Below are 12,113 nucleotides of genomic sequence, written 5' to 3' on the forward strand. Positions count from 1 at the left end.
TCTTAGGCCTCCTTATCCGGGATCTGTCTGGGAACGGCGTCCGGATCCACCCACCAGCAGGTGACGTGGACTTCACAGAGGTAGGTACCAATATCTAGCTTATTTAAATCTCAGGCGAGGATTTGCTGCCTCCGATCGCTTCATCCCTTGACTGATGTGACAGGTGGTACTTTTGAGCTTGCAATAAATCAAACGGCAAACAGCACGGTGAGCTAATTATTCACAGGTTTTAGGCAGTCTTTGTGCTTGCTCAAATATTTGCACAGCGGCCATGTTTGTTTGGCTTCTTTGTGGCCACTGATTTGCTGCGCAAACAAATTGCATGAGCCAGACTAAAATAGAACATTCCACTTCAGAGCGTGGAGCTGACGTGGAGGGGGCAGCATCTCCAAAGATACCTGGACTTCATTTCCATCGCCCGACAAGTGCACACAGGAGACCACACATGGCGGTTTAATTATGTTCTACCTGGAGACGCACGCCGCAGAGTTCTGCAGTAGGTGGCCTCGGGTCTTCGGTGTGGCAATTACTCTCGCCAGATTTAATTTAACACAAATCTATTTGAGAATATTTTCCATGCAAAAAACCTTATTAGTTGATATTTCAGCGCCGGAGCAAACATGTCAAGACTTCGCCTGGGGTGAGGTAATAATGCAGAACCTGTCGGGGTACACATGATGAAGACCTGGTGATGCACTGGCGCTGATGGCGAATATCCCGCTTGTGCAATCCGCAAAAGCATGTTCCTGTAAAACCTTTGACCCTAGCTACCTCGAGCATCCTGGATCAGACATTCAAAGGAAGCTTTAATTATCCTCACGAGGCGGACATTCATGTTTAACGTGTCAACACTATGAAGTCCACAGATGCAGAATGAACGGTATCATTTCTGTTTGATGACCATCATGTGTGTCACATGTCTAGAGCAAGAAAAACACGGTTTCACAACAACTTGTTTGATGAAAAGATCATAAAAGTTATGGATATGCGGCTTTTGGGTGAACTATCACGATTTATTTGACAGAAGTAAAATCCATTAGTAATTGATACGTCCATTAAAATATCTATTTTTAACACACACGATATTAAATTAATTAATCACACAATAAGAGAAAATGAACGTGATCATTTTGCCAGCCTCAATGCATTGGCATGTGCATGTGTGTCTGTTTTCCCCATCTCTCACCTCCAAACAGGCAGGAAGAGGTTTCAACACACTGGAACGCTTCTTTCATAGAACAACGGCATGAACGTAGTGAGACCTTTTGTTAGTCATACAGTCTCTTTGTCTTTGTCTTTGAGGCGGGGCCGCTAGCATACACACAGAATGCAGAAGAGTGTAATGTTGTAGAAATTAAATTAGTAGATTGCAACATATTGTCATATATTTTTTATTTTTTGTTGTACTTTTCTTAAAAGTAATGTTAAACTCTCGTCTCGTTCTCGTAGACCCAATCTTGTGTAACGTCTTGTCTCATTTCATGAATGATTAGTGTAAGATGATTATCGAACAGGAAAAAAAAAGTTGCATTAATCCCTCGTTTGTCGTGGTTAATTGGTCGAAGACTCCCACCGTGATAAATGAATATCGGCAAAGTAGGATTTTTTTATTTATAAGTCAAATATTCCCGTACTTTGAGCATAAAAAACCTTTTTAGGATCTTCTAAATTTGGTTGTTAACATTACTAGAGCCCTCTAGACATGAAATAACACCCCTACAGGCACCTTTATTCTCCTATTACTCACTATAGTAGACCAAGTCAGAGAAAATAAGCCATTTAAGCCACGTCTTCCAGCGCTAGTGGAGCTGAGTGGGCATGAAGTGACCTTGGGGGGTTCGGAGTTGAGTTCTCGTATGGGTTACGGTGGCGTGCCTGTCGTGGGATAATTCAAACTTGCACCTAAAGCCTTTTGATCTAGTCTGGTGCTTGTGTGTCTTTTGTCAAAATGTGAAAAGCAAGATGACGACAACTGTTTGAATACCAATTCTAATTGAACCCGGACATTTATTGTTGCATTCATGGATCACACATGCGTCACACATTTGGACGTGCACACTCAAAAGTTTAGAGAAGACCAAATTCGTTTCATCTGTAAAAGGTAATTTTGCATTTCAGGTTCATCCTGAAATTTCAGGATCCAAAAGCGGAATATCATTAGCTTTTTGTGAGTAGCGTGTGTTTAATGCTATAGGCCGTCTTACAAACGGATATTTATGAGGCCTGAGTTCCTCGCAGCCTGTAAATAGCAGTCATCAAAGCACCGCCTTGATATTTTGCATGGAAATCAGCATAATTGTTAATTTAATGGCTAATTCAGCCCCCTGCATGCATCAGTCACACTACATTCAGTGATAATATACGTTTATCGTCAATGATCTGCACACACATTAGTTCTTTATCCGAGGGCAATCAGTTATTGTTGTAAACGCAGAAGGGCAGTGTTGGGCGCCAGTCCTAATCTCCAAGCGTTGGGTCATTACTTAAAGTAAAACCATAATCCCATACAATTTGAAGATCACAGCAGTGACACAAAGAGCTTCCACTGAATCACCCAAAAGTGTGTGAAACCTAAATCAGTCAAGTGTGCATACAATTGATGCTGTCTTCAAGTACGCCCTCCCTCACTCCACCCTGTTGTGGTCTCTAAACACTTCTTAAAAAGCATTTTATTCTTCTGAGAGAAGGTTGAAAATCTCATTAATGGGAGGCGGCGTGGTAGAGACAAAAGAAAGCGGGTCTATTTATTTATTCATTTATTTCTCTGCTTGCGACAAATGAGTCTCAAGGATTGGCTAATATTTGCCTTGGGAGGTAGCGAGCGCCACCGGCAGTGACTACACTTGCGTTATTGAAACATTCACAGCTACTTTGACATCAATCAGAACACGTCACAACATGCGTATTCATATTGTTTCAGTCATTGTTTTCAATGCCATATACGGTAGGGGTGTCACGAGATCTTGTGACGCGGCACAAGATCTTGCAAGATTAATGCGTGACAAGATTTCTCGTACATGAAAAAACTGCCTTGTGGGCACGAGGCCTGGGATGATGGCAAATAAATGAATGAAAATGAGCTGGATAATTTTGTCGGCCTTGTTTTCCTCTTCTCCCGCCTCCAAATGGGCAGTAAGAGGATTCACTCTGTGCGTTTGGTTTCAGCACCTTGCCGCATTTGTTCCATAGAACAACGGCATGAACGGATTGAGCTCTTTTGTTAGTCATACAGTCTCTTTGTCTCTGTGGGTGGAATCGGGGCCGGCAGCATACACAGAGAGTGCAGAAGAGTGTAATGTAAGAGACATTACATTAGCAGATTGCAATATACATTTTCATTTTTTCATTGTACCTTTCTTAAAAGTAATGTTAAAAATCTCGTTTCGTTATTGCAGATCCAATCTCGTGTATCGTCTCGTCTCAAGCGAGGCCGTAGTCAACCACAAAACAGCAGGAGTTTCATTCATTACATCGATGCATCCGTTTATATTGCTACCATTCAAATGCATTGAGTTTTTCAATCCGGACCGCATACAGGTATATCGATCTAACATTGTTTCAAAAAGTAATTGAATCCATACTAGGAAATAAAGCATTGGATTTAAGCACGGCAGCCTTTATAGGGATGTGTGGTTATTTTTAGCACTTTTAAAGGTACAGACTCAATGAAGACAATAAAGACATTCAGTCTGCGTCTGTGATGTGGTGGTCATGGGAGTTGTTGTGCACCCCTGAAATACAGTTTTTCTTCTTTTGGTCAGTTGATTCCCTTCATTCAGTCTTCATATTTAACTCATTTGTCTTTATTTGAAACTCAGTTTAAGTTACATTCACGGGTACAATATGTAAAGTAAGGATGTTTTGTACGCCTGGTAGTTTACGGCGCAGTAGCAGTGACGCTTAGTGACGTCACCATCCAGGTGAAGACACATGGTGAAAACATACGCTTTTCGGAAGCAATAAATGGCGCGCACTTGCTTGCGCCGGGGAGAAAGGAGAAGAGAGGAAAGGCTGGGAAGCCATAATTTATTCCTTTTGTCACACATTTACACTCGAGTTTCTTATGCATTCTTCTTTTGCATGACCACGTTTCGTTACACTGCTGCACGCCATCATTCACATGCAAAGTAAGTGTTTGCTCTCCCGGTTTGATCTCATCATTATCAAAACTTACTATCATAAACCCACCACACCACAGTATCATGTTCAATGTCTCTGTTAAGGGCGTCATCAAGCCGGAGGACCCATCCCGACCCTCTCTGCGGCAAAAGGTAGAAGAAGGCCACATTACTTAGTAGTTGCTGCACCGTTCTTTCAAAGGGCTGCTCTGATCAGGAGGATCATCAGCACAAAAAAGCCATTGGCCCGAGAACAGGTGAGAAAGTTTCAACACCTAATTGAAGATACCTACCATATAATGCCCTCACCTTAGGGTGCAAAGTGCAGGTTTGGATCGCACTATTTAAAGTAAATAATTCATCATGGCAAGCTATACCAACCTCTGTTCATCCTGATTTTGTATTGCATTTTTAACAACTTTTTTGTACTCTTGACAATTTTTTCTTAAGTATGTCAGCATTATTAATCATTTATACCCGATTCCTTTACAAAAAAAAAACAACAGAAATCTCAGAAACTTCACCTGCACTGTCCAGTACCCAGGTATTTATTTCAAAGTTAGACTGGTTTAATTTTTGGCTAAAAAGTTACTGTTACAATCGTTTCGGATCGTATTGTTCTAAATGAACCAATATTGTTCTTGAATCATGTCTGCAAACACGAATCGTGATACAAATTGAATTGTTATTAAAACGAATAGTCACTCCCCTAGTTATTAATATATTTTTGAAAAACTATTACATGGTGAAGCCGCAAAATTCCATCGCTTTCTCCAGTGCTGGCATTGCAATTGCTTGTATCTACTGCTGTTTGAATTAAATTGTAAACCATCCGTGAGAGCCCTAGACTCTTTTCACAGCTGTTAGAATAAAATAATGTGGGGGGCCTTTTGCCCTGTGAAAGTATCCTCAAAGTTGCATAATCATTAAACAGATGGTTAATGACTTATGGCTAATTAGTTGCTACATGTAAGTCTCGGAGGTGCCCCTGCAAAGATGTTTTGCTTGATGGCGGCCATGTTTTTCAAGCCATCTTGCTCACATTTTACACACATGTGCTTGTCAGTCGCCTAAAAGTCTGTACCAAATTTTGTGGTGCTTTGGTTTAATACACTAAAGTTATAATACATGTTTTTAGAGTGCATTGGGCTGAGTGAGAAACTTCAAGTCAGGTAGACTTATGGGGGTCAGAATATGGGATTTAATAACAGCGCCACCATGTGGTGTATTTGTCAGAAAACTAATAGCACAGGCAACACAGTATGGGTGCACCTTTTGACAAACCTTCACCCTTTTGTGTGTGGTGGTTCCAGAGTCAAAGAGTTACATGAGATGTCTGATTTTTTTTCCACACCACTGTAAATGGCTTTCAAACTAAAAATATATGAAATACTGCATATTAAGCACAATCTCACTCGCTACATGATGTGAAAGTTCTTGTCAGTGAACAAACAAAGATCACTGGCGTTTTTGTTTTTTGTAGGTGGAATCATCTCATCAGCGTTCCCGTGGGAAACCGATGTTTGGCTCTTGGCAGATTGTTGAGGAACTGCCTTGCGTCTCCTGACTTTGACTGTTCATCTTTCGTACATTTGTGTTTATGACTTGTTGGCACGCTTGTCCCTGGAGTGAAGGAGTGAATTATCTCGCTCCACGTGTCTGCAGATGTGATATGCGAGAAGTAAGTCAAGGCCGCCTAATTGATTTAGCTCGCGTCCCTTGGGTTCTTCCTCATGCGTTTGCAGGAAACTGTTGTCCTTTAAGAAGCGGGGAGGATGAAAGGCATATCAGACAGATGTGGCGGCGCCATTACAGGTGTTTGGGTGAATCATTGCGGTGGTGAGAAAAAGCGGGGTCACATATGTCCACTCGTCCAGAGATTCCTTCCAGCCGTTTGGGCTCAGGTGTCGCAGACAAGCACAATTCCACACAGACAATTACTGTACCTCAAAAGCCTGACCTACACTCTTATTTTTCCTCAAATAAGTTCAAGGCCCTGCAAAGTGTAAGCTAATTAATTAATGCACAGAGGCTCTGGATCCGATGCCCTTGATGCCGTTCAGCTTTACAGCGTTTAACAGGACAACCCCCAAACAAATACTTGGCTCAGGCATCCTCGCCTGGCGCCCAGCGGGGGAATACGTGTGATTGGCAGAGTTTAATTTTGCACCGGGATGAGTGGCACGCTCGTAATTATGTTCACAAATATTTCAGGGCTCTGAGTCAAATGTCTGACAATCGCAGGAAGTTTACACTTGGCCCCGGATGATGAAAAGATGCCCATGGATGTCTCGTATACTTGCCGTCATCATGCTGACAAAGCCTTGGAGTGTTTTGGGGGAGCTCACTTAGCCGAAACGAGCGGGGCAAAAAACATGACCTAAACATAAGACAACCCTGAATATAAGACAATTACAGGAGATAACAGGACCTGTTTTTGTTTAGCGCCACCTGCTGGTTTGGATGTAAACATCTGCAGACCACAAATACGCGTCTTTTTCTGATGTTTATTTTGGGGAAAAATCACAAAGTCAGGTCAATACAGGTCAGTATGGGAATGACTACTATGTATGATTTAAATTTGCGTATACAGCACTTATTTTAACTATGTATAGTAACATATATGTAGACATGGTAACATGTCTAGTTGCCATTCGCAACTGCAGTAGTATTTGTGTACAGTAGGTTGAATGTTTTTGATACTTTCTTGTGTGCTGCCAAATGTTTAAATCTAAATGTAAATGCTAAATAGAAATATAAATGTTAAAATGTTAAATGTGAATATTAAATATACAATTTTAAATGTAAATATAAATGGTAAAACTAAATATAAATGTTAAATGTGAATATTAAATATAAATAACAAATGTAAATATGTTATACATAACTACTAGATACTAATTATACCTTCTAAACCTGAATATCAAATATACATATCACATGTAAATATAAATGTTACATATAAATACTAAATACCAATAAATGTTAAATACTAATTATAATGTTCAACTTGAATATTAATATAAATGTAACTGTTAAGATGTTAAAATTAAATATAAATGTTATATACATACTAAAAATACTAACAAATGTTAATTAGTTCTAAATATAAATCTCTATTAAATATGCATATTAAATGTAAATATAAATGTTAAAAATAAATGTAACATTTTATTATCTATGTTATATATAAATACTAAATACTAATTATACATTAAATATAAATATTAAATGTAAATATAAATGTAAGCTTGATACATACTTTAGTAATCCCCTTGGGGAAATTCAGGTATTTCTGGTAGCTCACACAATCAGACAATATACAAAATCAAGACTAAAAATCCAAACAATAAAACAATAAAAACCAGGACGAAATAGAAGTGCAGTGGCGCGTATGATGTTCCATTTCCATAAAAACAGTGTTGCAGTGTGCTTACAAAGGATTAAAAGTCAGGAACCTTTGCCATGCACAGTTCTGTTATACAACCTAAAGGCTGTTGGAAGGAAGGACCTCCTGTACCGCTCGGTCCGGCTGCGCATAGAAATGAGCCTCCCACTTAGTCTGCTGCTCTGCTCTGCCACGGTATAATGGAGGGGGTGGTTGATGCTCCCAATACCCACCCAACCTGGCTCTGTGTGATTTTTTTTACTCTTTTCCAAGCTCAAGATGGTCATCGAGGGGACCCGTTTTCAAGACATGGATGACCTCAAGATGGCCTTGACGACGAAGCAGCGACGATCCCGGAAGAATCCTTCCAGGAGTGCATGACGGTGTTGCAGAGAAGGCTGGGAAAGCGCATCACAATGCAGTACTTTCAACTTGTAGTTCGGATTGGAAATACGTAGCTCTTTTGCGACACCAGCAACTTTTCTGACACACCTGGTATACATAAATATAGATTTAGCATTTAGATTTAGATTAAATATTTAGGTTTACTGTTTGGATTCAATATTTAATTTCTACCTCAAATGTGAGTTAAATGTGAGTGAGTTAAATATTCAAAATATATAAATAAAAAATATATAGGTATATATAAATCTTTACCTTCGGCACCCATACAAATATCGTACTGACCAAAATATAAGACAACCTTGAATATACAAATGGTGCCATCTGTTGGTGTCGACTCTGTATGATGCAGCTCTACATCACACCAAACTACAATCCCAACGACGATCTTAAATGTATCCCATTGGTGGATGCGTATCAAGACGTTTTTCCTCCCTTATGGAGGTCTTTAATAAGCAGTGTTGCAAATAGAAAATGTGTTTGAAGACAGACGCCTTCTAATTTAGACTCGTAAACAGTCAGATGACGTAAGTCAACAGCATAAATCCATACAGTGTGCCTGCACTCCCAGTGATTTATTCCATCTTACCTGACAGCTGTGACATTGGATTAATGCAGAGTATTTTTGTTTGCAATGTTATTTTCAGTGTTTCAGTGTCTCTCTTCAAATGCAAATCAATGGACGCTTCAATGCAACAGAGCAGCAAATGCGAACAGTAACGGCAAACACAAACTAAATTATCTTACCATCCTGGCAGCATCTCTAGACTTGCTCTGCAAATCTCATCACGGAGATTGACATGTGAGTCGGCGCAGCATCTGCAGTGATGCAGTCGGTCACTGTACCGGTCGTGGTGAAAAGAGAGCTGAGCCGGAAAGCGAGGCTGTCGATTTACCGATGGATCTACGACATTTTGGGTCTGCACCTCCTCCAAATTGCTGGGTCTCAAGACGGAAAGCATGTATTTCTCTTCAACTCTAAAGCTTACATCAGGTGAGGAAAAGTCATGTGACTCTGTCCTCACCTAAAGTTGTTTGTGGATTTTAAAGAGGCCAGGCTGGTTCCGTTACCATAAATTAAACACACAAGGGCTTGTAAAGCGATGCAGCATACCTCCAGGGGGGGTTGTTTTTCCTCTTCCCTGACATGAAATCAATAATATTCAGTCAAATGTTTGGCTGTGACGTTTAAGCTCCCTTAAACCAAACATGTGACTCGCCCATAATTAGCCCATAAAAGCTTTCCGGTGTTTGTTTCCACAACTTGCTCTCCCTCTCGCTAACTTTGCCCCATCTATCAGAGCTTAAGAATTCATCAATGCATTCCTAATGACCTTCAAGCCCCGTGGCATCTCCGGCGGCGATGCAACCAAATAGGATGCAAAGCTGTGATCCTCAAAGAATTTCCATCGCAGAAATAATGCGCTCCCAAAGGCGCCGCTGCAAACGCTCGCCCCGAGCGTGGGGCCCAGATAATTTAAACACATAAGCAGGTTCTTAGCGCACCTTCATCAATGCCAGGGCGGGCGGGCGGGCGAGGCAATAAAGAGATAACGCTGCTACAACCTGGGGACTCGCTGCAGAGGAAACACGGGGCGGCGAAGCCCTCTGGGTGATGAGAAACAAAACTCCTGACAAAGACTTCTCCTGCTGGAGTTTGTGCACCGCAGCAAAGTCACAAATGAGCAAGAACACAGCAGCAGGACACTTGACACAGGAACTCTGCTATCATTGGTTGGAAGGCTCGTCGGTCTTAAAGCAGCCTTCATTAAAGTACATCGATCTTTCGCACTTTACAGGCTAAACTGATGGGCTATTCAACTGGTGGTCCGTGGTCCAAATCCGATTCAAACCCGGGATGACATCAGCCCAGGTCAGAGGCGTCGTCAGCTTACTTTAAAAAAGTGCTCTTTATTTGAAAGCGAAAAGCCAACAACACTCTCTGCCCACACAGCACAAACCCGTCAATCAGACAAACTCGAGTCTTTGCTGAGTACTCGTTTGTCAGTGAAACTCGAGTCTTCATCGAGTACCCCTATGTCAAATCTTCACTGAGTAGCCCATGTAAGTGAAACTCAAGACTACATCGAGCACCCGTGAGTCAGTGAAGCTCAAGTCTTCGTTGAGCACCTCTCAATCAGAGACACTTGAGTCTTTGTCAAGCACTTGTGAGTCAATGAAACTCAAGTCTTCGTTGAGTACCCGTGTGTCAGTGAAACTCGAGTCTTTGCTGAGCCCCTGTCAGTCAGATAAACTTGAGTCTTTGTTGAGTACCCGTGAGTCACTGAAACCAAGTATTTGCCGAGTACCTTTTTGTCGGTGAAACTTGAGTCTTTGTCGAGTACCCCATGTAAGTCAAACTCGAGACTACATCGAGTACCCGTGAGTCCGTGAAGCTCAAGTCTTTGATGAGCACCTCTCAATCAAAGAAACTCGAGTCACGTTTTGCACTTGTGTGTCAGTGAAACTCGAGTCTTTGTTGAGCACCCGTCAATCATAAAAGGCAAGTCTTTGTCAATCACTCCAGTCATATAAAAGTTCTTTGCTTAATGTTTTTGGGAGTAGGTTCCTAAAAACAGCAGAGCAGAGTGCACCTGCTTTATAGAAGGTATATGACTAGTCATTTTGCAATAGGGCCTTAAAAAGAGCACAGCACTCCTGTCATATAGAGGATCTCTGATTCACATTTTTGGCAGTAGGGTCTTAAAAAGAGCAGAGCAGAGTGCTCCTGCCATATAGAAGATCTAGTGATTCTGCAAGAGGGCCTTAAAAACAGCAGAGCGCTCTTGTCATGCGGATGATCTTTGACTTTCATCTTTCATGACTGTGTTAGCCATTTGGTGAGGTAAGACTGTGCAGGTATGACAGAGCCTAGCATTGGCTTTGTACATAAAATATGAATGATCGTGATAGCGTGATCTGCCTGCGTGCAACACTTCTTCCTCATCTTGTGCAAGATTAAATCCAAAAACACACTCCTTTGGTATTTTCCAGATGTCTTCCAATGCATCGCAGCGATAAGAACAATTGGCATTCTGAAATCTTTCAGGGATTGCTGTGCTTTAAAAGCAATAACAATTTGCCTTCCTGCTATCCAGCTTCGCTCGGATGGGAGATAAAACGCTAACAAAAGGAGACATGAGCGGAGACAAGTGTGGAGTCATCTCTCGCTGTCATCCTCAAGACTCAAAGCAAAGAAAGTGAAGTTCCGCTGAGTTTCCCGGGCTGCAAGCAGACGTCCACGTCCGCAGCCCCCTTCGCCGTCTGCAATGAAACTGATAGATGAAACCATTTCCCCCAAACCAAACATGCCTGAAAACATTACGAGTGCCATTTCCTCTTCCCGTATGAGGCCGGCTCGTTGTGAGGGCGGACGGGGGAGGGCCTTTCCAGGTGATGAAGTGCCTCCCCGTGTGGCTCTCTCTCTCTCTCACATCACGGAGGAAAAGTGTGAGATTTATCAGCCTTGTGAGCTCGCCGCCGGATGCTGCTGCTGCTTCCTTGGGAGCAGGTGTACCGCCGCCGCAGTGGAGTTTGAATTAAATCCTTGATAACGTTGTCAAAAAGCCAAAATGAGAGATGGATAACGTGAGCAGCGCAGACGTGACCGCGTATGAATAGCACTGCGCAACAATATCGATATTAAGGGCTGTTTTGGTATGTATTATTTGCGCCTGGTGTCTGCTTCTGCCTCGACCTTTTAGGAGCCTTTGTTTGTCACGCTGGCCTGCCTGGCATGTGCGAGATTAAAACTCTGCAGCATTTTAATGACAAGCAAAGGGGTCGCTCATGCTGCCACTGTCGGTGCACTAATAGGACAACTTTGGGCTTTGACCTGTGGGGGCTTTGCCCTTTGCACAACAGGCATGCAACGGGAATTGTTTTTTATAAGGTGTGTATATTTGACAAAATTATAGTGCAGCTGATTTCTACAGGCAAGCGTTTAACAAAGACATCAAGAAAAATGTACCTTTTCATTCCACCGACTCCACGATTTCTCCGGCTCCTTGGACTTGCAGCATTTATCTCATGCAGCTGTTTTACAGGGTTTGTGTATGTATGATCATTTTGCATGTGTGTTTGATCTTATGTGATGACAGCATGTTTTTAAACTGCAGCATGTTCCCATTGCACACGTTTCATGGATCATTTTGGAGCGGTTGCCCCGGACAAGATCAAGACAGATGCACAAAAACACACACTCT

Source organism: Dunckerocampus dactyliophorus, chromosome 3, assembly GCF_027744805.1.
Source record: "Dunckerocampus dactyliophorus isolate RoL2022-P2 chromosome 3, RoL_Ddac_1.1, whole genome shotgun sequence".
NCBI lineage: Eukaryota > Metazoa > Chordata > Actinopteri > Syngnathiformes > Syngnathidae > Dunckerocampus > Dunckerocampus dactyliophorus.